Source organism: Petaurus breviceps, unplaced genomic scaffold (genome assembly GCF_028583685.1).
Source record: "Petaurus breviceps papuanus isolate PSGF00001 unplaced genomic scaffold, PetGlider_PUasm1.0 181, whole genome shotgun sequence".
NCBI lineage: Eukaryota > Metazoa > Chordata > Mammalia > Diprotodontia > Petauridae > Petaurus > Petaurus breviceps.
The window spans coordinates 15,594,033-15,617,967 of record NW_027185784.1 but is presented as its reverse complement, the minus strand read 5'-3'; the positions used below and the strand labels follow the sequence as shown (position 1 = coordinate 15,617,967).

The 23,935-nt window shown below is 41.1% G+C and overlaps 1 protein-coding gene and 1 long non-coding RNA gene across 2 annotated transcripts in view; one reads left to right on the top strand and one right to left on the bottom strand.

The window, feature by feature from the left end:
* PLXNA4 (plexin A4) overlaps positions 1 to 23,935 on the top strand; it is a 780,904-nt gene that overhangs the window by 69,645 nt on the left and 687,324 nt on the right. The gene's annotated exons all lie outside the window — the stretch shown is intronic.
* Positions 10,791 to 23,935, bottom strand: part of LOC138160611 (uncharacterized) — a 37,429-nt gene continuing 24,284 nt past the window's right edge. Inside the window, exon 3 of the long non-coding RNA XR_011168174.1 lies at positions 10,791 to 11,108. This is a non-coding gene — a long non-coding RNA (uncharacterized lncRNA). The remainder of the gene's footprint in view (positions 11,109 to 23,935) is intronic.

Sequence of the window (23,935 nt, the reverse complement as noted above, 5' to 3'; positions counted from 1 at the left end):
GCCTAAATCAATCAAAAGACCTGGCTTGTAGAATCTGCTTTAGGGAACTGTTCAGAACAAAATGCAAGATTGAAAGACAAACAGCTTCTGCTGGGGGCCAGAACACCGAAACCCCCAGATACCCTAAAATTCAGGGAATGATAACTTTGATACCTAGATAGCAAAGAGCTGTTGGTTTTCCCTTGGGAATTTTAGATTATTGGCAGGGAGCAAAATAGGCTTTCCAAGGCCATATTAGTAGGTCAGGAGTATGGATCCAATGATGATTGAGCTTAGAAGATTCACAGGAAAATCCCCACCTGAGCTAGACCTCCACTTACCATTTGGAGGGCTGTAGCAGCAGAGTGTGGAGCCAATTCTGTGGCTGGGGAACTGGAACTACATTAATATTAAGGCACAGACTGAAAAAAAATAGTTTTAGGTAGGAGGGTTTAAAGAAGGGTGAAAAATTAGCCTGTGGCTGGTGGAGAACCAATATTAAATTAAAAGAGTCCTTGTAAACTGGGAAACTACAAACTTTTAAATATTCTTACTACATCCCCCTCTCTTCATGATATGTTTCCCTTGAGGGAGGCACTGCACATTCTCTTCAAATACCTGACAGATGAGTGTGCTGTTATCAGGAAACAAGAGGAAGACTTGTTCCTGTGTGGTCTGGTTCCAGTTCCTTGACTATTGGAGCTGAGAAAATCCTTGTGGTCTCCCCTCTGAATAGGATATGGGCTATGGGGGGTCTAAGAAGTGAGGAGAAGTGGTAGCAGTCTAAAGATACTGGGCTTTTGAAGGGGTAGGAGGAAGTAACAGTAAAGGGCTTAGGAGGCCAGCTGTACCCACAGCACTAGTCAGACAAGACTGTTGTTTCTGCTCAGTCATTCGGTTGTGTCCGACTTTTGGTGACCCTGGGGACCATACTGACCAAGGGGTTTTCTTGGCAAAGGTACTGGAGTGGTTTGCTATTTCTTTCTCCAGTGGCTTAAGGCAAACAGAGGTTAAGTGACTTGCCCAGGGTCATACAGCTAGTAAGTATCTGGGTTTGGACTTGAACTTAGGTCTTTCTGACTTCGGGTCCAGCATTCTATTCACTGAACCTCTTATCTGCCTCCTAGAGACAAAACTAACGTATGTGAAACATTGAGATGACATGTAAAGGCAGAATGTGACTCAGTACCCAAATACGGAGGGGGACAAATGGCATTCTAAATACTTGATCATTGTGAAGGGAGAGAGATGAGCAGGGATCAGAGCTCTCGCAGAAGGCAAAATAGATAGATAGGAAATACTTAGAATCATAGTATATTAGATAAAATATTATATATATAATAAAATAAATCTATATTTATATATAAAATACATATGTAATACATTTATTTAGTATTTAATATGTGCCAGACACTTTGTTAAGAGCTGGAGATAGAAATACAAGCAAGCAACACAGTGTCTGCCCTCAAGAAGCTTATATTTTAGTAGGGGAATATAGTGCATAAAGGGGAGCCTCAAGAGGGGAAATGAAACATGCCCATGGCATTGCTGGTGGCTAAGAAGTGAGGTGAAGGCTTGGTCCTGGGAAGAAAAAATGGGAGCTCAATCGGTTCCTGAGGTGGAGTCCAATGAGAAAACTAAAGGCCAGAGAGGTGATAGTTCTTGTCTAAGGTCACCAGAAATTTTGTGGTAGAACTGTGACTAGACAACACAGACAAACCTTTGGAACCCTCTCCCCCCAAGGCATTTGGAAAGATGAGATCTCAACAAGTGGAAGCCAACATACCACAAGGAGCCATAGACTTTTCTTGTTGACTCAGTTTGGCAAATGCATGCTTCCTGACTCCTTTCCCATGGTAGAAGCTTTCTTTTGGGCTGCTACTTTTCTAATCCCTGTTGGTTAGTTTGATTAAGTGCAGGATCCATAGTAGCCAGAGAGGATGCTCAAGGATGGGGCTGGTTCCTCTGCCAAAGCTGACACTGAACTCCCCTTGGGGGAGGTCAGTGGAGTTTCTGCCTAGGGCACAATAACAGTCATTGCTTGGATCTTCTGCAAGGGAGGACAGTAGAATAGCTGAAGTGAAGTGATTCACAGAGAATTAATTCCCAGCAAGGGACTCTAATGACCTTATAAACCAAGAAACTGTAGCAGCCTAACTCCTCTCTTCCTAGGATGGAATTAATTCCATCTAAATCTCTGTAGATCATTTGATTTTTTTTTAAAAAGAGATAATATACTAATCCCAGGACCCCGTGCTGTTTCTTAGAGGCATTTAAAGTACCAACCTCATTAGTGCAGCAGTTAGATGAGCAAAAGTTTGCAACTAGGAAACCAGCTATTGGACAGATTGGGTAGGCAGGAAGGAATATAGAAGGGAAAGAAATCACATGCTTTCAGCTCCAGGCTCTGGCTCCTTATACAATAGTCTTGGGATCTCTTTTGCACAGATATCAGAATTTTTTTCTTATGATCACTTCTCTCAGGATTTCAGTTTCCTCATCTGTAAAATGAGATGCTCTTTAAGAGACCTATTTCTTAAGAAATTCTATATCTCCATATAGGCAACCTCCCATTCTTGCTCATCTCTACCTCTTAGAATCACTAACTGCCTTCAGAATTCAGCTCCAGTGACACCCCTTACATGAAGTCTTTCCTGATTGCTCCTCACTGATTTCCTGCTAGTGCCTCCCCTCTCAAACCACCTTGCATTTATTTGCTATCTGTTTTGTATTTACTTATGTGTGTATATAGTGTTTTCCCCCGTGGAATACAAGCTTATTGAAATCAGGAATTTGTTGTTTTTGTTTCCTTGGTGCCTCTCACTGCTATAAATAGCCATATGTCTTCTTATAATTGTCCCATGCTTGTGCATTCTATACTTTGCCCACACTATCCCCAATATGTGGAATGCCTTCTTCTTCATCTCTCCTTTTTGAAATCCAGCTTGATGTTATGTCCTTACAGTAGTCTTCCCCGGTCCTTCCATTAAGAAATGATCTTGGGGCAGCTAGGTGGTGCAGTGAATAGAGCACTGGCCCTGGAGTCAGGAGGACCTGAGTTCTAATCCAGTCTCAGACACTTGACACAAATACTAGCCATGTGACTTTGGGCAAGTCACAACCCCAATTGCACTCCAAAAAGCAAAAAACAAAACAAAACAAAAGAAATGATCTTTGTTTCCTGTGGCCTCATATGGTATCAAAGCTGTATCTGTCTATGCTCTTATTCTAGTCTATTCTACAATATGCCCATTATATAATTACTGTATAGTTGTTGCTTATATTGCCCCCTGCAAGGGGTAATGATAACTTCCACGAGGTAATTACCTCTGTAGCTCCCCAATGTTTAGTGCAATGCTTTGCATATAATGCATATTTAATGAATCCTCAGTGGATGGATACTAAGTGAAGAAATGCCTCTGGTAGCAAATAAGTCTTTCCACGAGACCAGAAGGACCTATGTGATGGGCACCAACTGCATTCATCTTGGAGGGTTATACCACAGAATGGACCAGCCCTTCATCCCATCGAAGTCAGTGCTCTCTGTCCATTGCACTCCCCCCATAAACTGACCTGATGCAAGTCCGCTTCTGAGTGTCAGGATCTGGGCCAGAGCATAGGCACAGAGGTACCCTGGCATTGAGCACTTGGACAGAAGAAAGTGGTGGTGGTTGTTGTCCTTTGTTCCTGAAGAGGACCAAAATGACATCGCTGTGCTAAAGCCAAGTTTCGATGCGACTGTGGCTGATAAGACCAACACGAGCTCGGAATGCTCTACCACAGGTCAGGCACAAATGGTCCATGTCAACATTGGTGGTGGATTCTCTAAATTTGCACATCCTGCATTTCCTTTGATCTGTCTCAGTTCTGCTTTGCTCATAGAGCACAGCACCTTCTCTGATGTGGGCTCACCATGCTGAGCGGTCCTGTGCCAGTGTCTCCCATGTCACACAATCAGTTCCAAAGTTCTTAAGAGAGACCTTGAGAGTGTCCTTGTATCACTTCTTCTCACCACCATGTGTGAGTTCTCCACAAAACAGTCTTTTTGGCAAGCATACATTTTGCATTCGAATGATGTGACCAGCCCATCAGAGTTGTGCTCTCTGAAGCAGAGTTTGAAAGCTTGGCAGTTTAGTTCAAGTAAGGACCTCAGGGTCTGGTATCTTATCCTGCCAGGTGATCTTCAGAATATTCCTAAGACAATCAAATGGAAGCGATTCAGTTCCCTGGCATGGTCCGGTAGACCGTCCAGGTTTCATAGGCATACAATAATGAGGTCAGCACAATGGCTCTGTAGACCATCAGCTTGGTAGTCATCTCTTCTCTCTCATATTGTCCTTCAGGGTCTCCCAAACACTGAACTAGCTCTGGTAATGTGCACATCAACCTCATTATCAATTTGTACATCCCTGAAAAGTACACTACCAAGGTAAGTGAACTTATCCACACCATTCAAAACTTCTCCATTTGCTATAACTGATGGTTCCACGTATGGATTGTGTGGTGGTGACTGATGGAGTTCTTGTGTTTTCTTGGTGTTAATTGTTAGGTCAAAATTAGCACAAGCAGCAGAAAATTAATCCATACTTTGTTGCATCTATGGGGTGTAGGGTGTGTTCAGGGAGGACTGGAACCTCTTGTGTGATGACTGCTGAGCCCTTTTCAGGGCTGCTTTTCACCTTTGGTGTCCACCTGTTCCACCCATCTCTTACCTGTGGCTCCAGGAACCTGTAGCATGTGTAGTGATCACACCCCCATAAAGTGTTTTAGCATATGAGGATAAGCAAGGGGTCTCAAACCCATTGGTGAGTTAGGGGTGTGTCTACCCTAAGCATGCAAAGACTTCCCCTGGTGGAATGGGCGGAGGAGAATTAGAGAAGAGAGGACGGTACAGTGGAATAATACTGGATTTAGAATTAGGGGACCAGGCTTCAAATCCCAACTTGTCCACCGTTTTGGAAAATCCAATGAGCTTTTTTGATCCTCATTTGTAAAATGAGAGGGTTGGTCTATGACTCAGGGTAGAGAACCCATGTGACCTCAAGGCCACACGTGGCCCCCTAGGTCCTCAAGTGCGGACCTTTGACTTACTGAATTTCACAGAACAAATCCCCTAGCTTAAGTGAACTCCAAGATCTCTTCTAGCTCCAAATGGATTTTATTTGCTATGCTATTGTGGTAGAAAGGCATATTAGACTCCTTGTATAGCTAAGAGGGAGAGACAAGGTTCACTTATGCCTTTAGAACTTTTTGAAGGTGTGGACTTATTAATATCACATTGCTTGGACATCAGAAGGCACAATCCATTGGTTGAACCCAGAACTGCCCCAGACCCCACAGTTGCAAGACTCCTGGATTGTGACATGTCCGCCCCTTGAAGAAACAGGAATGTGTCAACCCAGGTCCTTTAAAGGTGTTCCATTGCAGACCAAGAAAGTACAGCCAGCTGTCATTTTCTTTAAATTGAAAAAATAGTTTATTGCTATCTTTGGTTTTCACATGATGGTTTCTGAATGTATTTCTTCCCCTCCTTAACCTTCCCCAGGGAGCCATCCCTTGCAACAGAGAATAAAAAGAAAGTGAAAAAAAGCATTTTAGCAAAACCAATGTTTTAACACTCATGATAGTATATTAGCTGAATCATTGATAGCCTGACAGTGTTCCACAACTGTGTTACTTTGCCTTTTCGAAGAAAGGGCGTGGGGAAGGAGGCACATTTTCTCATCTATTTTTAGGAGGCTGAGCTTGATCAAGCATTATAATTCCGACTTCAAGGGTTTTGTTGTTGTTGTACTCATTTATATTGTTGCTGGAATTGTGCATATTGTTTTCTTGGTTCCACTTCACTCCTCTCTGTTCATGCCAATTTTCCTGTGCTTCTCTGAATTTCACATATTTTTACATGAATATTTACATATTCATCACTTCTTATGGCATACTTTCATTCATGTGCCAATTAATTCATTTGTCAACTGTTGGCACCTACTTTGACCACTTAACATTGACCTCTCCTTTCAAGGGTGTGTCTTTAGCTTAGCTGTTGGGTGTCATCCTGACTTCACATCTGTTCTGGATCAAGCCAATGCCTGGAATGGAGGACTTCCTCATCTCTACCTCTCAGAATTCCTTTCTTACTTTAAGGCTTAGCTTAGGTACCACCTCCTACAGGAAGCTTTCCCAAATGTCCCTAGTTGTTAGTATCTCCTTACTCAAAATACAGTGTATTTACTTGTCTGTGTATTCATTGTAGCCCCATAGAATGAGATTTCTTTGAGGATAGGCTGGTTTCATTTTTGTCTTGTTATCCTCAGTGCACCTTGCCTTGTGCAAAGCAATACACATAATGTCATGAGAGGCTGTGGGTGGAGGGGAGATTGAGGAAGAAGTCTTAAGTTTACTAAACTGTGAATACTGAAGGGCAGAAAGAGTGATGCTCTGGATATGCCCCTGGTGATCTGAAGCCTGTGCTGCTCTGTTGAGTGTGAACACCCATAGCAAAGTCCTTTATTGGGGGTTCTGTGGGAAGGTGACAAGGGGTCTCGACTTTTTAGCTGGAACCCTGGTCACCAGGAGCTGTGGAAGAGGACCCAGGAGTTTGGAAAAGCCCCACTGAGCAGTCAAATAGGACTGGCACCGTCTTCTGAAGCACCAGTACCAGAATGATGCTGAACAACCAGCCAGGGAAACTGTGGAGGGCAGCACCAGGTGAAGTGCGTCAGTAAAATTCATGCATGGAAGGGACACTTTAGAGAGGCAGCATGGCGTAGGGTATGGCATGCTGGCACTGAAGTCCGGAAGACCTTTTGCAAATCTTACCTCTGACACTTACTAGCTGTGTGATCATGAACTAGGCACTTAGCCTTTGAAACTAAATATAAACAAAATGAGTGTAATAATACCTGGAATACCTCCCTCCCAGTGTTGTTTTGAGATTCAACTGAGATAATATATGTAAAGCACTTTGTGAGCTTTAAAGCATTCTCTAAATGTCAGTTATTATTCTTAGAGGTAGAGAGCTGACATCTTCATGACAGCCATGACTATAAGTAGCCAATACTACACGGGCCCCTAGGGGAGCACGTGCTCATTGGCAGGGATTGTTTTTTTCCACAGTCTGATGTGTGCTCTATTTGTTTTCTCTGACCTGTAAATAAGCTTGTTCATTCTTTAAGCCTCATGTTGCATGCATTGACAAGTGAAGTTGTTGACAGCCTATCAGTTGCACTTCTCCGGACTTCCCAATATGCCCCAGGAATCTCATCATCCAGTAAGAGCACTTCAGTCCTGGAACTCATTTCTCATTAGTACCCTCTGCTCTTGAGGCTTTTCTCTCTCTTTGGTTGGGAAAGGAGACTTATTTTCCTGGAAGTTCCATTAAGGAGGGAGCCTGGTTCAACGATTTATCTCTTCATTTCCTACCCAGTTGGACTTCTCTGGATTTCTCCATCATTCTCCTGCAACAAGTACTTGCTCTCTCTGCCCCGCCCTCGCTTTTTGTCTTCCTTTTGTAGGTTGTCTATTCCATTAGATTGTAAGCTCCAAGAGGGCAGGAACTGTCTTTTGTCTTTTTCTGTATCCTCAGTGCTTAGCACAGTGCCTGGGACACAGCAGGTATTTAATAAATATTTATTTGTTATCAGATGATGTCAGAAAAATACTCAGACTATTTGGGTGAATCAGAGAAGGATAATCCAAAGTCTACTTAAACTCTTCTTCTTAGGGGGGAACCTCTGACATAAGTTCCATTTTTTATTTGTGTAATAGGCTAGTTAGGAGGACTCCTTTCACAGAAGTTACACAGGTCAACCATTAACACTTGAAAGTCATCCTTCAACTTATTACTTGACACATACCCATCTCAAGAACTAGAGTAATCCATGGAATATTTTGCATATTTTCTTATTAAATTAATAAATTTACAATTTCCTTCTTATTTATTAATCATCTGGCTAAACCTACCTCATTTTATTAAATATTTATTAAAATAGAGTCCCCCTTTTATTAAATATTTATGAAAATGGAGTCCCCCTTTCCCACTGGTAATTATTTATATATTTCTTCATATTAAATACCATAATATCCTATGATAAAATAAATATTAAAATCACTGAATATTTAGCTTATTAACAAATGAAATCAATAATAAAACAAAGACAAAAATGCTTATACTATTTCAACTATAAGAAAGATCAGATACCTCAAATCTTCACTATAACAGCAGATTATTTTCCTTTCCTCATGGAAACATAATTCTCCCTTCAGTTCATTCAAGATACCAGTCGAATTCTCTCAAGGATGCTCTATATTTCTCCTCAAGATAAGAATTAGTTTCAGCATTTTAGAAAATGTTATTGTAGTTCTTTTTATTTCTTTTTTTCTTTAGCCATCACAGGTAATAGTTTCTCCAGAACTGTGCTGTAAACTGCTGGTTCCCTCACAGACTCTTCATAGAATTCTCTTGATAATATTTCTTCATAAAATAACAGTTGACAGTTCTAACAAGAAAGAAGTTTCTCTTCACCTTCTTTTTCTGTCCTCTCCTCAGTCATCATAGATACTTATAGATCCAAATTAATGCACATACACTCTCCCTGACTTCAGAGGGAGAAGGACCTTAAACAAAGCATGACAGTTACAAAAGTCAACTACAAATTTGCCAGCCCAAATTGCACTTTAAACAACATTCCATTTGTCTCTTAAAGATATCTGTAGTCTTTGAGGACAGCCCAGTGAAACAGGTAGGGGTGGGATAGAGCCAGTCTGAACCGAGTAAAGAACTTACTGTTAAATTTTCAGTGTGAGGGTTTACATCTTGGAAATTGTCAAGTGCTAAAAATCAAGGTTTGACTTATTGCTTTGTTAATTGTCTAGACTTAAGAAAGTGATGGAGAAAATATTAATAATGCAGTCTAAACATTTTATCAGAATGTCCCTTGAAGCAGGTGTTATATTAGGATAATAGAGTGAGGGCAAGAAAGGACCTTAGATGTTTGTAGTCTAACCATCTCTCTCCACATTGGGACAAATAATTTTTTCTAAGCTGCAGTTTTCTCATCTATAAAAACAGTGATTTAATAATACCTACCTTATCTGTTTTGAGTACTTTGGAAAGCTTCATGGAAGTGCAAACTATTGTTGCCTGATATGGCACAAAGAATGTTGAATTTTTAGTCAGAGACCTGTGTTCAAATTTCACCTCTGTAAGCTAGGTGGTACAAGAGGATAGAGAGTTGGACCTGTCGTCAGGAAGACTTGCGTTCAAATCCAGCTTCAAACACTTTTAAACTATGTTACCTTGAACAAATCATTTAACTGCTTTCTTCCTTAGTTTCCTCAGCTGCAAAACAAGGAAATAATAGCACTTACTTCCCAGGGTTGTTGTAATGATCAAATGAGATAATATTCATAAAGTGCTTACCACAATACCCAACACATAGTAGGTGCTTAATAAATGCTTGCTCCTTCCTTCCTTCCTCCCTTCCTTCTTTCCTTCCTTCCTTGCAAAAAAAAAATGTGTTCATTTACAGAATATCAAGAAATCATATACTGAGGTACAGCAGGGGTCTTACTCTATGCCCAAAGTATTAAAGCATTATATATATAGTGGCATAGGTGTGCAAAGAACGTGGGTGAGGTATGTCACTTCCTAGGGAAATATTTTCATGAACTCTTGCCTTGATGGATCATTTGCACCTTATAATAATACTGAAAGGTAGAGTATGCAAGAGTTATTGTACCCATTTTACAGATGAGAAAACTGAGACTCAGAAAAGTTAAGCAAGAAGCCAAGGTTATACAACTAGTAGAGTCAAGATTTGAATTTATTCCATCATCCTAATGATTAAAGTTAGAATTTTAGCATCTTCTCATTATTCTTTTGTATGTACAAAAAATTCCTTCCCTGGATAGCATTAAAAAAAGTTGACATCTCAGTTGTCAATTTGGCCTCTTTATTTTTTTTTAACTAGGAGAATGAATTGGAAAATCTCCTGGAATCCTTCCTAGGGAGGGAATTCTTTGGAGATACGGACAGTGAATAGAGCACTGATGAGTCCAGATGGCCTTCTGTATCAGGTAAAATAGTCAGATTCAAGTCATATGTTTCCTGAAAGTTATGTAAAGACTAATATTGACAACAATCTAACCATTTCTGGGGTGGCATTTAACCCTCTCCCCACTGTTTGAGGCAGGTAGATGGTTCAGTGGATAGAAGAGCAGGCCTGGAGTCAGGAAGACCTAGTTCAAATCTAGCCTTAGAAATGTATTGGCTATGTGACCCTGGGCAAGCCACTTAACCTCTGTTTGCCTCAGTTTCCTAAACTGTAAAATAACAACAGTTCCTACCTTCCAGGGCTGTTATGAAGATCAAATGAGATAAATTTGCAAAGCACTGAGTGAAGTTCCTGGTGCATAGTCGTGGCTTAATAAATGGGTTTTTCTTTCCCTCCCCATTCTACTTCTGACACATACATACTATTGGCTTAAACTTAGACTCAATCATTTGCTCCTGTTCTCACAACCTTGTGTTATTTGTCTATTAAAATCTTAGCAGCTCCCCTGCCCCATACCTCCCTTTCAGGACTCTCACCTACTTTTGTATTAGCCAGTAGATGATTGATTGTCAAATAATTTTGAAAAAACATGAAGAAAAATTTAAGTTGTTTTTGATTGAATTCTTAATGGTGTTTCTTGCTGCCTTCCTGTCCCCCCTCAAAAAAAGGGGGAACTCTATGACTGCTGTGGTGTCATCCAAGAGGCCCGATCCTCTTTTATTCACTCAAGCAGTCAACCATAAAGACATTTTTCAGAAATAAAGACAACTCCTGTAACTTTTTAATTAAGGCTTAAAAGCCCTTAATTAAAGAGACATAAATCATGGAGAGACCTTTAAATCTTCATAATCTTTCATGGCACTGGGTATGTGGTTCCCAATCATGTTTGTATTGACCTCAGCAGCAATGCTGATGGAGAAATATCAGTGCCAGGGGCTTGTTCTTCCATCTCCTGGCAGGGTGAGGTGGTGGCAAAAGGGGCAACTGTGCCACCCACTCATTGGGATGGATGGATTTGCATCTGGACAGCCAGACCTTCACCAGTCACTCCATCTTTTGTGCCAACTCTTGAATTTCCTGTTGGTTAAGAAAGAAGAGTTAGGGCCTAGTTAGAGATGTCTGTGCCATACTGGAAAGCCTGCTGGACCTGGAGTAAGGTAAGGCTGACACTTGCTAGCCATGTGGCCATACATAGGTCACATAACATCTCTCCATTTCTCTTTCTTTATCTGTAAAGCTGGAGATGATAAGTATTTTTCTTTTTCTTTGTTTGTTTTGCTTTTTGGAGGGCAATTGGGGTTAGGTGACTTGACCAAGGTCCCATGGCTAGTTTTTGTATTAAGTGTCTGAGGTCGAATTTGAACTCAGGTCCTCCTGACTCTGGGCTCGGTGCTCTATTCACTGCACCACCTAGCCTCCCTGAGATGATAAGTATTTCAAGGCTTGCTTTGAGACTTCAGTAAGATAGTGTAGCTCTTTAGCTACATTTACTTTGTAAATGTTAAATCATTATATAAATGTCAGTTATTAATTATCATCACCACCATCCCGTTTGTCTGCAACTTAAGCAAAGTTATTTGGTTCCATAGACAAGGGAGGACTTCTGTCTAAACTCAAATTCTTCACTTTGAAACAGAAGAGCAGAACTTTATTTTATTTAAACTTTGTATTTTTTCCCTATATGTACATTTTCTTAGGTTGATATATTGAACTGAAAGTAGACACTGAGTTGAATCCAGAACTGGAAGGAAGTGGAGAGCGGGTTAGAGTACCTTGGGAAAATTACAAAGTTCCTTTAATGACTCTATACTTCTCTTTAAGATTAAGGCCTGTATTTTTCATACCAATATCATTCCAGTCCTGTTATATAACTCTGGGAAAAGGAATGTTATAACCCCCAAGGAACTGGAAATGATTGTCACTCAGAGGGCAAAGGAAAGTTGGGTATAAAGAGACTGCAACATATTATGAAGGAGAAATGGAGAGAAGGATATGATCAAAGAAGTATGTAACCAAAGAAGACAAACTGTCAATGTGTTATAAGAGAAAGACAAATTGACAGACAGTTCTTGTGTGACACTAGTTTCTCAGTGAGGTCAAGAGAAAGCAAGCATGGCCCCCTCCATGTTGAATGGTCAATATATTGAACTTGTGATATTTAGGTAGTACAGTGAGTAGAGAGCTAGGCCTGGACTCAGGAAGACCAGAGTTCAAACTGGCATGCCACTTATCTCTGTTTGCCTCAGTTTTCTCATCTGTAGAATGGGGATAATAATATCACCCATCCTCCAGGGTTGTTGTGAGAGCTAAATGTGATAATATTTGTAAAGTGTTTACTTAGCACAGTGCCTAGCATATAGTACATGTTTAATAAATGCTTATTCCCTTCCCCTCACACAACCCATCCTGGACATGGATAAAGAATTGAACAGGGTGGACAGACATGTTGTGTTGTAGTCTGCATTTTTGTTCTCTGCTCCCCCCAACCCTTCCCCTTCCTGGCCCAAGCTCCCTCTTGCCTCATTTTTTTTTGAGGGGGGAAGGCAAGGCATTGGGGTTAAGTGACTTGCCTAAGGTCACACACCTAGTAAGTGTCAAGCATCTGAGGCTAGATTTGAACTCAGGTCTTCCTGACTCCAGGGCCAGTGCTCTATTCACTGTGCCACCTAGAAGCCCCATGCAGTCTGCATTTTGGGGGGACACAGCAATATTGATGACATCACAGAGTCATTTGAAATTCTGGGTATTCCCACTCCAGTCCCCAGTAAAGTAGTTGTTTAATAAATATTTGTCAAATTGAATTAAATTGAACTGAAATCCTCCATGATGTCCAAACCTGAAGATGATAAGATATAACCAAGTGGGACAAATGAGCTGCCATTTAGATAAGTTTTCTTGTTCTGTTGTGATTAAAAGTTTGGATAATGTAGCCTGTGACCTCTTACTAATTCGTTACCATAATAAGATAAGGACAAAAAAAAAAGGATAAGTCAGTTCTTTTAAACTTATAGCCAAAAGACTCCTCCCAAACTTTCTTTTGTTCATCACCCCCCTCCCCACCCCCCTCCCACACTTAGATTGTTCCTAGAAGTAGCTGGTGGTCCACTTGATAGAATGCTGGGCCAGGAGCCAGGAAGACCTCAGTTCAGATCTGCTCTTAGATACTTAACAGTTTTGTTTTCTTGAGCAAGTCCCTTAACTGCTATTTACCTCAGTTTTTTCCTCTGTAAAATGGGCATAATAAAAGCATCTACCTCCCAGGATTTCTGTGAGTATAAAATTTGTAAAAAAAAAAAAGTGCTTAGCATGGTACCTTGCACAAAGTGAGTGGATGCACATAAATGCTTATTCTCTTCCCCCTCGTCCCTGAAAAAAAAAAATTTTAAATATTGGGAAGAGTGTAGTGAAGGGAAAATTCACTTAGAAACAGGGTTTGGAGACAGAAGGAAACTTAGAGAATCAGGAAGGAATCTTAGAAAAGATGATACTGCAGAGTTGTAAGGGACATACCAAGCACAGCTATCCTAATACTTTACAGATGGAGAGACAGTCCTAGAGAGATCAGGTGACTTGCCAAAGGTCATACCACATCAGTGGTGGGTGCCCAAAGCTGGGACTATTCCCATTGCTTGACAAGATACCGCTGTATCAAACTCCTTTTTGTGCAATGAGGCCGTTAAGGCCCAGGCCTCACAGTGAGTGAAGGGCAGAAATTTGACCAGAACTAGTTCTAACTTCTTCCCGGTTGTCTTCTCCTCAATCCTCAGCTTTGAATCAGTGAGCTCCTTCTCTGGGCTTTGTGATACTCTAGGCTGCCACCAGTTATTTGGACAGCGATGCACAAAATCTCAAAAATAAAATTCAGTTTAATTTTAAAGAGAAATATATGCCAAGAAATATGGCGCTACATTTCTGTGCTCCTGTTGGGGCTGGTGGAGGGAGAGTCAGTACGTATGTCACAAAGACAACCTAATTAAGTGAGTGATACTGCCCCGAAGAGCCTGGGAATTGCTGCTTTTCTGAAAACTTAAATCTTTGAGCTGAGCCAAGTAATTCTTTCTTCCCTTCAGATTTTTCACTTTTTCAGGATTTGTTCATTGTTATGGCCCCAGGAACTGAGGCCTAGAGACCCTGAGCAGCTTGCCTCAGGTCAGAAAACCAGCAAGTGACAGGAAAAAACAGATTTGGTAGAGAGATGTGCAGCTGTCTCAGAATTAAGACTAAGGCGGCCCCACAGAGGGGAAGGGAGGAGGCAGCTGGGCAGGCAGGCTCTTTCTCCCACCTCTCCGAGCCTTATGGAACTCCTGAGATATAAAATAAATGAAAGGAATTAAACTGGTTGGGCTTCGTCCCACCAAACAAATAAGGCAGACCTTCCCTCTCAGACCTCAGAGAGCACTCTGTATTGCAAACTTTCTAAGGTACTCATCATGCAGTATTGTGTGTTACAGTTATCTATGTTTGTGTGTTGTTCCCATATGAGTCTGTAGATGAAACAACAGTGGGGACTGTGTTCTATCCATCTAGGACAGTGATATGCATACAGTAGGTGATTAATAAATGTTTCTAGAAAGAAGGAAGACAGGGAGGGAGGAAGGGAAGGAGGGATGCTGGAGAATGTCATGGAAGGTACTTCTCCTGAGGTACCTCTGAAAGTCCCTGGAATTTTGAAATTCTATGGTTCTATGTTAGCAGATACTTAGTTGTCCTCCCACATACTTAGCTCATTTGATCTTTCTTCCATGATCAGTCTTTGGGATTGGCTTGTCATCTCTCTTCTCTGACTTTAAAGTGACATGTCAATGTGAATTTTCATAATTATATTTACTATGGTCTCTTTTTGCAGAGTAAATTAGCCGCTGATAAAGCGATCATACACAGCACTTAGTAATGTCTCACACACAGTAAAGAAGTGCTATATTGCTCCTCTGGGTAATTTGTGTATTTTGAATGAAGACCCTTGGAGATGGAATAGATGACACCAGCGGCGTCAGACTCAGATAGAAATGGGGGCCACTCCGTACATAAGGAGCCCCATGGGCTGCACGGTAACTTGGGAAATCACATATTAGCATTGTCTATGTTTTATTGCATCTTTACTTTTTGTTACTATTGCCCAATTACATAATCCAGTCTGGGCCACCAGTGGGCTGAGTGTTTGACACCTCTGATCAACACAAATGATCTCTGGGCGGTAAAGGAGAAGGAAGGCAGGAACTTCCACTAGTGATGGAATTTCAGGCTTTTGGTGGGAAAATTATTTTTGATTTAGTCACTTTTCCAAGACCTTGCCATAGAATAACTGCACGACCTTGGGAAAATTATTGCATAGCCTTAGAGCAAGAAGGGGCTTTACAGGCCAAGTTATCCAACCTCCTCATCTAACTAACCTTGTCCAAGGTCACTCGAAGAATGAATGACAAAGCCAGATTTTGGACTTAGGTAGTCTAACTTTAAAAGGACACTGTAGGGGGCGGCTAGGTGACACAGTGAATAGAGCTCTGGCCCTGGAGTCAGGAGGACCTGAGTTCAAATGCAACCTCAGACACGTAACACAAAAACTAGCCGTGTTACCTTGGGCAAGTCACTTAACCCTGATTGCCCTACCTTCCTCCCTCCCCCCCCCCCAAAAGCAAAAGGACACTGTACCAAGCTGTCTCCCAAATGGAAAACTGACAGTGCCCAGAAATCCAGACAGTTTTCTATCCAAGGATTAACCAGGCCCAACACTGCTTAATTTCTAAGATCAGCCAATATTGGGTGCTTTTATGGCCATAGTGTTCTCTGGGCTTTGATTTTCTTATTTGTAAAATGAGGGGCATTGCTCTGAAATGCTCTGAAATCTATCAAATATGTAGGCAACCGCTTCTCTATCTACATATAAAGCCCTAACCAAAATTTTAGGTTGTTGGGCATGGGGGACCTTGACTTCTATATTCTCCCCCTTTGGAAGTGTCTATAATGTGGCAAATACAACTTGGGCTGAGAAATCTGGTTGGTTTGATTTACTGAGGATTATTTTAATGCCATGTAAGTCATGAAACCAATCCTGTAAGTTTCCAGTTCCAGCTCTAAATCTATGATTCTATGACAGAATCAAATTAAATGGATTAATTCCTCCCTCCCTCCTCTATTTCTCTGTGGTAAATAAACTCAGCCTTGGTTTAGCTCACTTCAAACTCAACTGTGGGGTTCTCAGACCTGTTAAGATTCATCTGAAGCAGAGTTCCAATTAGAGCAATAGTAATAGTGCAGAACAATTTTCCCAGAACACCAAAATTTACAAAGTGAAAATTTTAAAGGAATAATACTAGTGATTCAAATATTCTGCAGTTTAAAATTTTGGTACATTGTGTTTCAGTAGCATAGAAAAAACTAGGCTTAGCACCTAGTTAATGAGAATTATTCATAAAAATAGGAAGATACCAGTTGTAAATTTTCCCCATGAATTCTCCCCTGCCTGTAGCCACACTCCCTGATGAGTTCTCCCTCCCTGTCCTGGCCCTTTCCTCTTCTGCTCCTGTCTGCTGGTAGGATATCAAGATGTTCAGGGATTCCCCCAACCCTATGGAGGGCTTTTTCTTCATTGTTTCTCATGTGGTCTTCCTTCTTACGCAACTGAATCTGTCTTTATTTCTTCTTAAATTCTTTTCATCAATTACAAAGTTTATTTGAAGGCACAATTTGTGCTGCCTTCCCTAGACACCAAAATTACTAGTTTTATCTCTGATTTGAAGTACACCATCCCACTCAAGATCTGATGTTATCTGTCTTGTCCTTTAAGATTCTTATTCCCACTGAATGGTCATATTGCAGCAACTGGTTTGGTATTCTCCAGGCACAATTTCATGTGGACATTTCCTGATCCTCTCTCTATGAGTCCTTCCTTGTTACTAATTTGGATCCACAAAGATGTTCTAGTTGTGAGGTTTTCTTTATTTCTTGCTCACTTCATAATGATAACCTGTGGTTGGGTAAGTTAATCAGTCAATAAACATTTATCAAATATCTACAATGTGTCAGGCACTGTGCTAAGTTCTGAGGATACAAATATGAAAAAAGAAAGTCATTTCCTTCCCTCAAGGAATTTACAATCTATCAGGGGAAGACAATTACACAAAAGGAAGCAGAAAGGGAGGTGAGGCAGGGAAGATGTCTAACACAGGGGCATGGTAGAAAAAAGTAAAGATGTCCTAAAAAGTGTAGCCAAGTGAGATGTTTTGAGCTTAGATCCATCTTTAAAGGGAGGTTTTTAGAGTTCATGGCTCTACTCTCTAATCAGAGGGACAGAGGGTAGTGATGAAAAGATCATGCAGGAAGTTGGGATCTTGAAGGATAACTGTTTCTCTAACAATGAGTTTCTTAGAGCATGTAAGAGAAATCAAAGAAGTCCCAATGTAATGCAAGGAGGTGAGAAACGAGGAAGTATTAGCCTGGGGGTAGGCAGCTAAGGAAATCGAGGTGACTTTAACTTCTGAGACAGAGGTCCAGAGACAAAGGAATTTCTGTCTTGTGCTTCATTATTGATCCTTGCAAGATCTTTGTCTCATTGGCTTCAATTTCCCCACCTCTGAAAATGACAAGAAGAGGTCAAGTCTAATAGTAATAGTAATGATAATATATAATAATATAATAGCTGATATGTATTTAGTACTTTAAGGTTTATGAAGTGGTTTACAAGCATGATCTCATTTGAGTCTGCATATAAAGAGACAAAAAGCATTGATGTTTTGTGAAGTATGAAGAGTCCAACAATATAAGCACTGTGTATCTCCAAGTTTTAATGTCTTCAAGAAAGGAAGTCAGTACGATTTCATTGGTTTAGAGGTGAAAGGTCCTTAGAGGTCATCTTATCCAACCCCTCTTTTCACATTTGGGGAAACTGAGATGTTGAGATCCTAAGTAATTTTATTCAAGATAATACAGGTAATAATTATCACAGCATAATTCTTTACCTTGACAACAGGCAGAACAGCTGAAAATAGCTTTTGCTGAATTGAGTGTTACATGAAAGAAATGACCAGTCATCAATTACCAGTTCTATCCCTGGTACTCATCAGGTGCCTCCGTAACTCTGTCCTCTTTGGTGGCGTTGACTACATGAGAGGAAGTTCTCAGGAGAGTCACTAGACTGATCCAAAGGTCGGCAGTCAGTGAGGTTAGTGAGTGAATCTAAAAGGGGCCGGCATTTGTCTGAGAAAGAAAAGGCTGTGATATAATCACGGTAATGAGTGCAATGATTGAAGAAGAGAAATCAGTCATTACTATCCTTTATGTCTGCAGAGGATTCCTATGAGAAGAAGGCGATCAGTCAGTTACTCCCCATCTTTGAAGAGGACAAACAAGAGGAAACGAGCCTTCACTTTAGCAGTGGGGATTTGGGGAGGGGCAGAAAGACAAATTTTCCATTTGTGAAAATTGTTCAAGGTTTTCGAAGAAGGCAATAGAAGCTCCTAGTTGAGAATATTTTAGCACAGGTCACATATTCTTCTTTCTAGGGCAGCTTATGCGAATATGCATCTTTGGAGAATTGGTTGGACTAAATTGAACAATAATTACAGTAATAATAACTAAAATTTACATGACAAAATTCTTTACATTCATTATCTCATTTAGGTCTTACAATAACCCTGTCAGGTAGGTATTAGAGGTATTATTATCCCTATGCTGTATATGAGGAAATAGGATCAGAGAGCTGCCATGATCACATAGCTAATACGTGTCAGAGGTAGAATTTGAATCCCAATCTTTCTGGCTCCAACTACAGCATTTGACTGAATTGAAAATATAGTATAATTTGACCATTGTACTGAGTGCTACTTCCAGCCTTAGGACTCTGTTTCACAGTTAGCTCAGGTTTTCTCTAATAGCTCAGGGCATGGAACCAAAATACGGCTTTAGAAATATGTTTGCTAGCTCAGAGTCATGTCACAGGGGCAGGACAAAAGCTGTAAGATCATAAAGGAAGGTCCATAATTGAAGAGGACCCCTCTAGCCAGCAAAAGCATAGAGTAGGACGAGTCATATGGCAAGCCTCATGTATCTTCACTAATGACTTGGAAGACAAAGGACATCTGATTTATGGTTGGGTGAGAGACAAGGGCAATGTATCATCTGAGTCCATAATGCTATCACTGTTGTATAGTTGTAGAAACAGAAGTGGTCTACAACAGGATTTGAACTAGCATTTATAAGGCACCATGACGTTGCGAAGCACTTTATACAGGGTGTCCCCAAAGTCGTAAAACTTGACTAAGACTTTTGGGATAGCCTGTGTATGTGATCACAACAATCCCATGAGGTAGCTACTGTTATTAGTCCCATTTTCCAGATGAGGAAACTAGAGAGAATTTAAGGGTCTTACCCAAGGTTATACATCTAATAATACGTGTATAAAGCAGGATTTAAGCTCAGGTTCTCTTGGCCCCATATCTAGCACTCTATCTACCATGCCATCTAACTACCCCTTCAGCAAGATGATAGAAGTTTGGCTAGGGTTCCATCATAGAGCTAACAGTGTGGGTCTAATCTTAATACAGCTCCAGAAAGGGAGATGAATGATGCAAGAGAATTGTCATCTGTAGAGAGGCCAGGGGGTTTGGTCAAGCTTCAAATCTTTTGTAGACCAAAAGACTTTGGAAGACTGATTTGTTTTGAGCCTGAGCCCAAGGTTGCAGTATATGGTAAAAAATATAGCAAGGTACCTAAAATTGTTGACTCGAGTATAGTTTTGGGGATAGATTGTGCATTTTCTTTGTCCCCCATTTCTGGAGTCACTTAAGAATAGACCATTCTTTATAGCTCACTCAGGGGCTTCTGTGGTGCTCAAAATACTTCATTAATATTGTTTGCCCTTCACTCCAAATTGTCTTGAGAAAACCTAATTCAAGCTCTTGATTTGGGTCCAGGATCATCCAATTTTCTAGTCTATAAATGGCCAGCTTATTTGACCTTTTAGCTCACATGGTCCACATAAATTTGGGGGTTTGATTCTAGTTTGGGTTATTTAACTTTTATTTTTTTTCATGGACCCAGATTCCAGCCTAGGTGGCAAAGGGAATAGAGAGCCAGCCCTGGAGTTAGGAAGAACTCATCTTCCTGAGTTCAAATCTGGCCTCAGATACTTAGCTATGTGACCCTTCGTAAGTCCCTTAACCCTCTTTGCCTCAATTCCTCATCTGTAAAATGAGCTGGGGAAGCAAATGGCAAACCACTCCAATATCTCTGCCAAGAAACCCCAAATGGGGTCATGAAGCGTCGGATGTGACTGAAACGATTGAACACACACAGACTCTGGCCATTCATCTCAGAAAATGCCTGCCATTGATCACAAGGGACCCATAGGTAGCAGGGGGAGAGAGTGTGTGGTTGGATTACTATAATCCATCATTATTGCTGGAAAATATCTTCAAAATCTGCATGCTGGTGGTAGGTAGTGTCATCTTTAGTCAAGGGGCGATACATTATTCTCATAGACTGGCTTGAGTTGGGGCTCCTGGACTAGCCATTTCCAAGGCTGGGTTAGAAGCACATCAGCCTCTGGGAACAGGTGGGGTAGTGTGGGGATGATGGGAAAGAAGGGCAGGCAGTCATTTGCTAATTTCTACTCAATATCCGTCTGGGGAGATTTAATGTCACCTGTGAGAGTAAACTGCTGTGAGATTGGCAGACCACAGCCCCCACTGATTTTATCCTATTAAAACTGAGTGGAGACAAAATTGATAAGCACCATATTATCTCCTCCAATTAATCCAGATACAGTTTATCCTCTGTGGGGTTTGCCACAGAGTCAAATCTCCCCTTTCAAACTTAAGTTTTCTGGACCAATCTTTTTCACTGAATTTGCCTCCACTCTTTATTTTTATTTTTAATTTTTTTTTTCAGGGAAGGAGGAAGGTGGGGTCTTCTGCTAAATGAAATGATTCAAAAACAGCAGTAGTGATGGTAGCAGCAGAGCCAGTGAAGTCCTGGGCAGTGGCAGACCTGAGGCCTCCGCTCCTTTGGAAAGGAAAAGAAGATGAAGAAGAAAGACATGCAAGGGGGTGTATTTTTTGATTAAATGCCTTAGCTTTGCTTTGGCATTTATCTTCCAATGGCAGACCCCTGATCCAGTCACAATGCGTAATTCCATTAGCATTATCTCTCAATTCATTTGAGAGGGGCTTCAGCATGGACAGCAGAGGCATAAAGGGCTACAATGTTCAGGCGGCTTATTTCTTATTTCTTCCATAGGTTTATTCCTTTATCGGCAGCTCGTTTAAAGGGAGCTAAAGGGGAGGCAGTCAAATCGTTAGGCGAGAAATTTAACACGGGTTTTTAAAGGCGGACTCAAAAGCTTTTTGAAAAAAATATTAAATAAGTGAACAATGTTTCCTTGCTGGGCCCCGGCAGGCCACAAAGGATGCTATTTTAAGGGCCCAGTGTTTATAATGGAGGTTTTTTTCTTTGGGACTTTAATGAGGCAGGTGATTTAGATGGGGAGCCAGGACTACTGGTTTTTATTCCTAGCTCTGTGATCAGGAGCTGGTTTCTTGCTCTCTCTCTGTGTCTCTCTTTGCCTCTGTTTCCCTCCCGGTGCAACAGGGAAAATTAATCTCACCTCCGGCCCACCACAGAGGCATTGCTGTGAGGAAGAATGAGATGATCTTTCTAAAGGGCCTTGAGTGCCTCAAAAGAAAGATGAGGGTAGATGGAAAATAGATACTGGCCAGTCTCATTTGTCCATGCTAATGGGAGGCAGAGATCACCGGGAGAAATGAATTGCACAGATAATCCCCAAACCTCATTTGAGTCTTAACCTTTCCCTCCCCAGACGAACCCTTCACAACAGCTGCTTACAGGTCACAATACTCACTGAATTTATGTTTCCCTCCTCTCTCTGCCCTCATTCACCCCCTCAAGAGAGTGCTTGCCAGCAGAGAAATGGCCGAAAGATGGACAACAGCAGCAGGAGGAGAATGTGTGTGTGTGTGTGTGTGTGTGTGTGTGTGTGTGTGTGTGTGTGTGCATTGTGCACACGTCTGCATGGGGGCGGGGGAGCCTGGGACGCCCACAGACTTGATATTCAGACCCTGAGGGTTGAAAGTATATGGTAAAATGAAGAAGGTCATGGATTTCAATCATTCATTCATCAAATAAATCCTTATTAAGCACCAATTTCAAGGCATTGCTCAGCAATAGAGATTCAAAGATATGTCCTGGATCAGTTTCCTCATCTGTAAAGTGGGGATAATAATAGCGCCTACCTTCCAGGATTGTTGTGAGGATCAACTAAGATAATAGTTATAAAGCACTTAGCACGATGTCTGGCACATGGTAAGAGCTATAGAAATGTTTGTTAATTATGTTGTCAGCAGCATTATCATCATCTGACATTTACTGGACAAGTCCTCTGTGCCTCAGTTTCCTCATCTGAAAATGGGGATAATAATACTGGTATCTGTATCAGAGAGGCAGTATGGGGTAGTGGAGAGAAAGCCAACCTTGGAGTCAGAGAGATGACATCCTACTTCTGACACATACTACAGTGATGAACAAATGTGTGTGTGTAATGGAAAAGCTTATTTTGAGTCATGAAGATGCGTTCAAAACCTGCCCCTACAACTTATTACCTGAGTGATTTTAGCGAGTCACTTAAGTTCTACAGAACTCAGTTTCCTTATCTGTAATATTAGAAAAGTGGACAAGATGGCTTCTAAGGTCCCTTCCACCTCTAACTCATAACCCCATTTGGAGTTTTCTTGGCAAAGATACTGGAGTGGTTTGCCATTTCCTTCTCTGGTTCATTTTATTTATTTTTTTGCTTTTTGGAGGGCAATTGGTGTTAAGTGACTTGCCCAAGGTTGCACGGCTAGTTTTTGTGTTAAGTGTCTGAGGCCGGATTTCAACTCAGGTCTTCCTGACTCCAGGACTGGTGCTCTATTCACTGTCTGGTTCAGTTTATAGACAAGGAAACTGAAGCAAACAGGGTTAAGTGACTTGCCCAGGGTCACACAGCTACTAAGTGTCTGAGGTCAGATTTGTACTCAGGAATATGAGTCTTACTGACTCTTGGCTTGGCACTCTATCTGCTACAACACTGAGTTGCCCTCTAATTCTATGATTCTATGGTTAGGTGATCCTAGACAAGTTACTTTACCTCTAAGTGCCCCAGACAATCCTCTAGAGTATAAGCAGGAAAGCAGGTGCCATCTACATTGGGAGTAGGGGGTTTCCACACCAGAAACTCTCTATGTCAATAAAATTACAGATCTAGTCCAATGCTTGTATTGCCTACTTCACACAGTTCTCAGAAAGAAAATATTTGTAAATATTAAAGCACTCTATAAATGGATACTTAAAATTTTTAAAATTTTATTGTGTCTGTCCTTATACAGCTTATAGACCAGTCAGAGAAATGAGTCACTTCTGCAAATAACTAGAATACAAGAGAAACGTGAAGGTACAATGAGAGAAGCACAAAATTCCCACAGAACTGTTCTCAGCACTGGTCAGAGTACTATGTTCCATTTGAGGTCCTACATTTTGGAAAGGATGTGGGCTATATCCCTGGAATTAAGATGAAATTCCAAGTCATTCCATGTGGCAGGTATTCTTAACCTGGGATCCAAGGAGCACATTGACATATTTGGGGGGGGGGTGTCCATGAACTTAGCTGGAAAAAATACAACTTTGTTATGATATAATTAATGTCCTTTGTAATGCTGCATATCTTAATTTCTGCATTTAAAAATATTACTCTGAAAAGGGGTTCATGGGCTTCATCAGATGGCCAAAAGGGCCCATCACACATACACACACACACAGAATGAGAGAGACAGAGAGACAGAAAGACAGCAAGACAGCAGGAGAAGAGAAAGAGAGAGGGAGAGAGAGAGAGAGAGAGAGAGAGAGAGAGAGAGAGA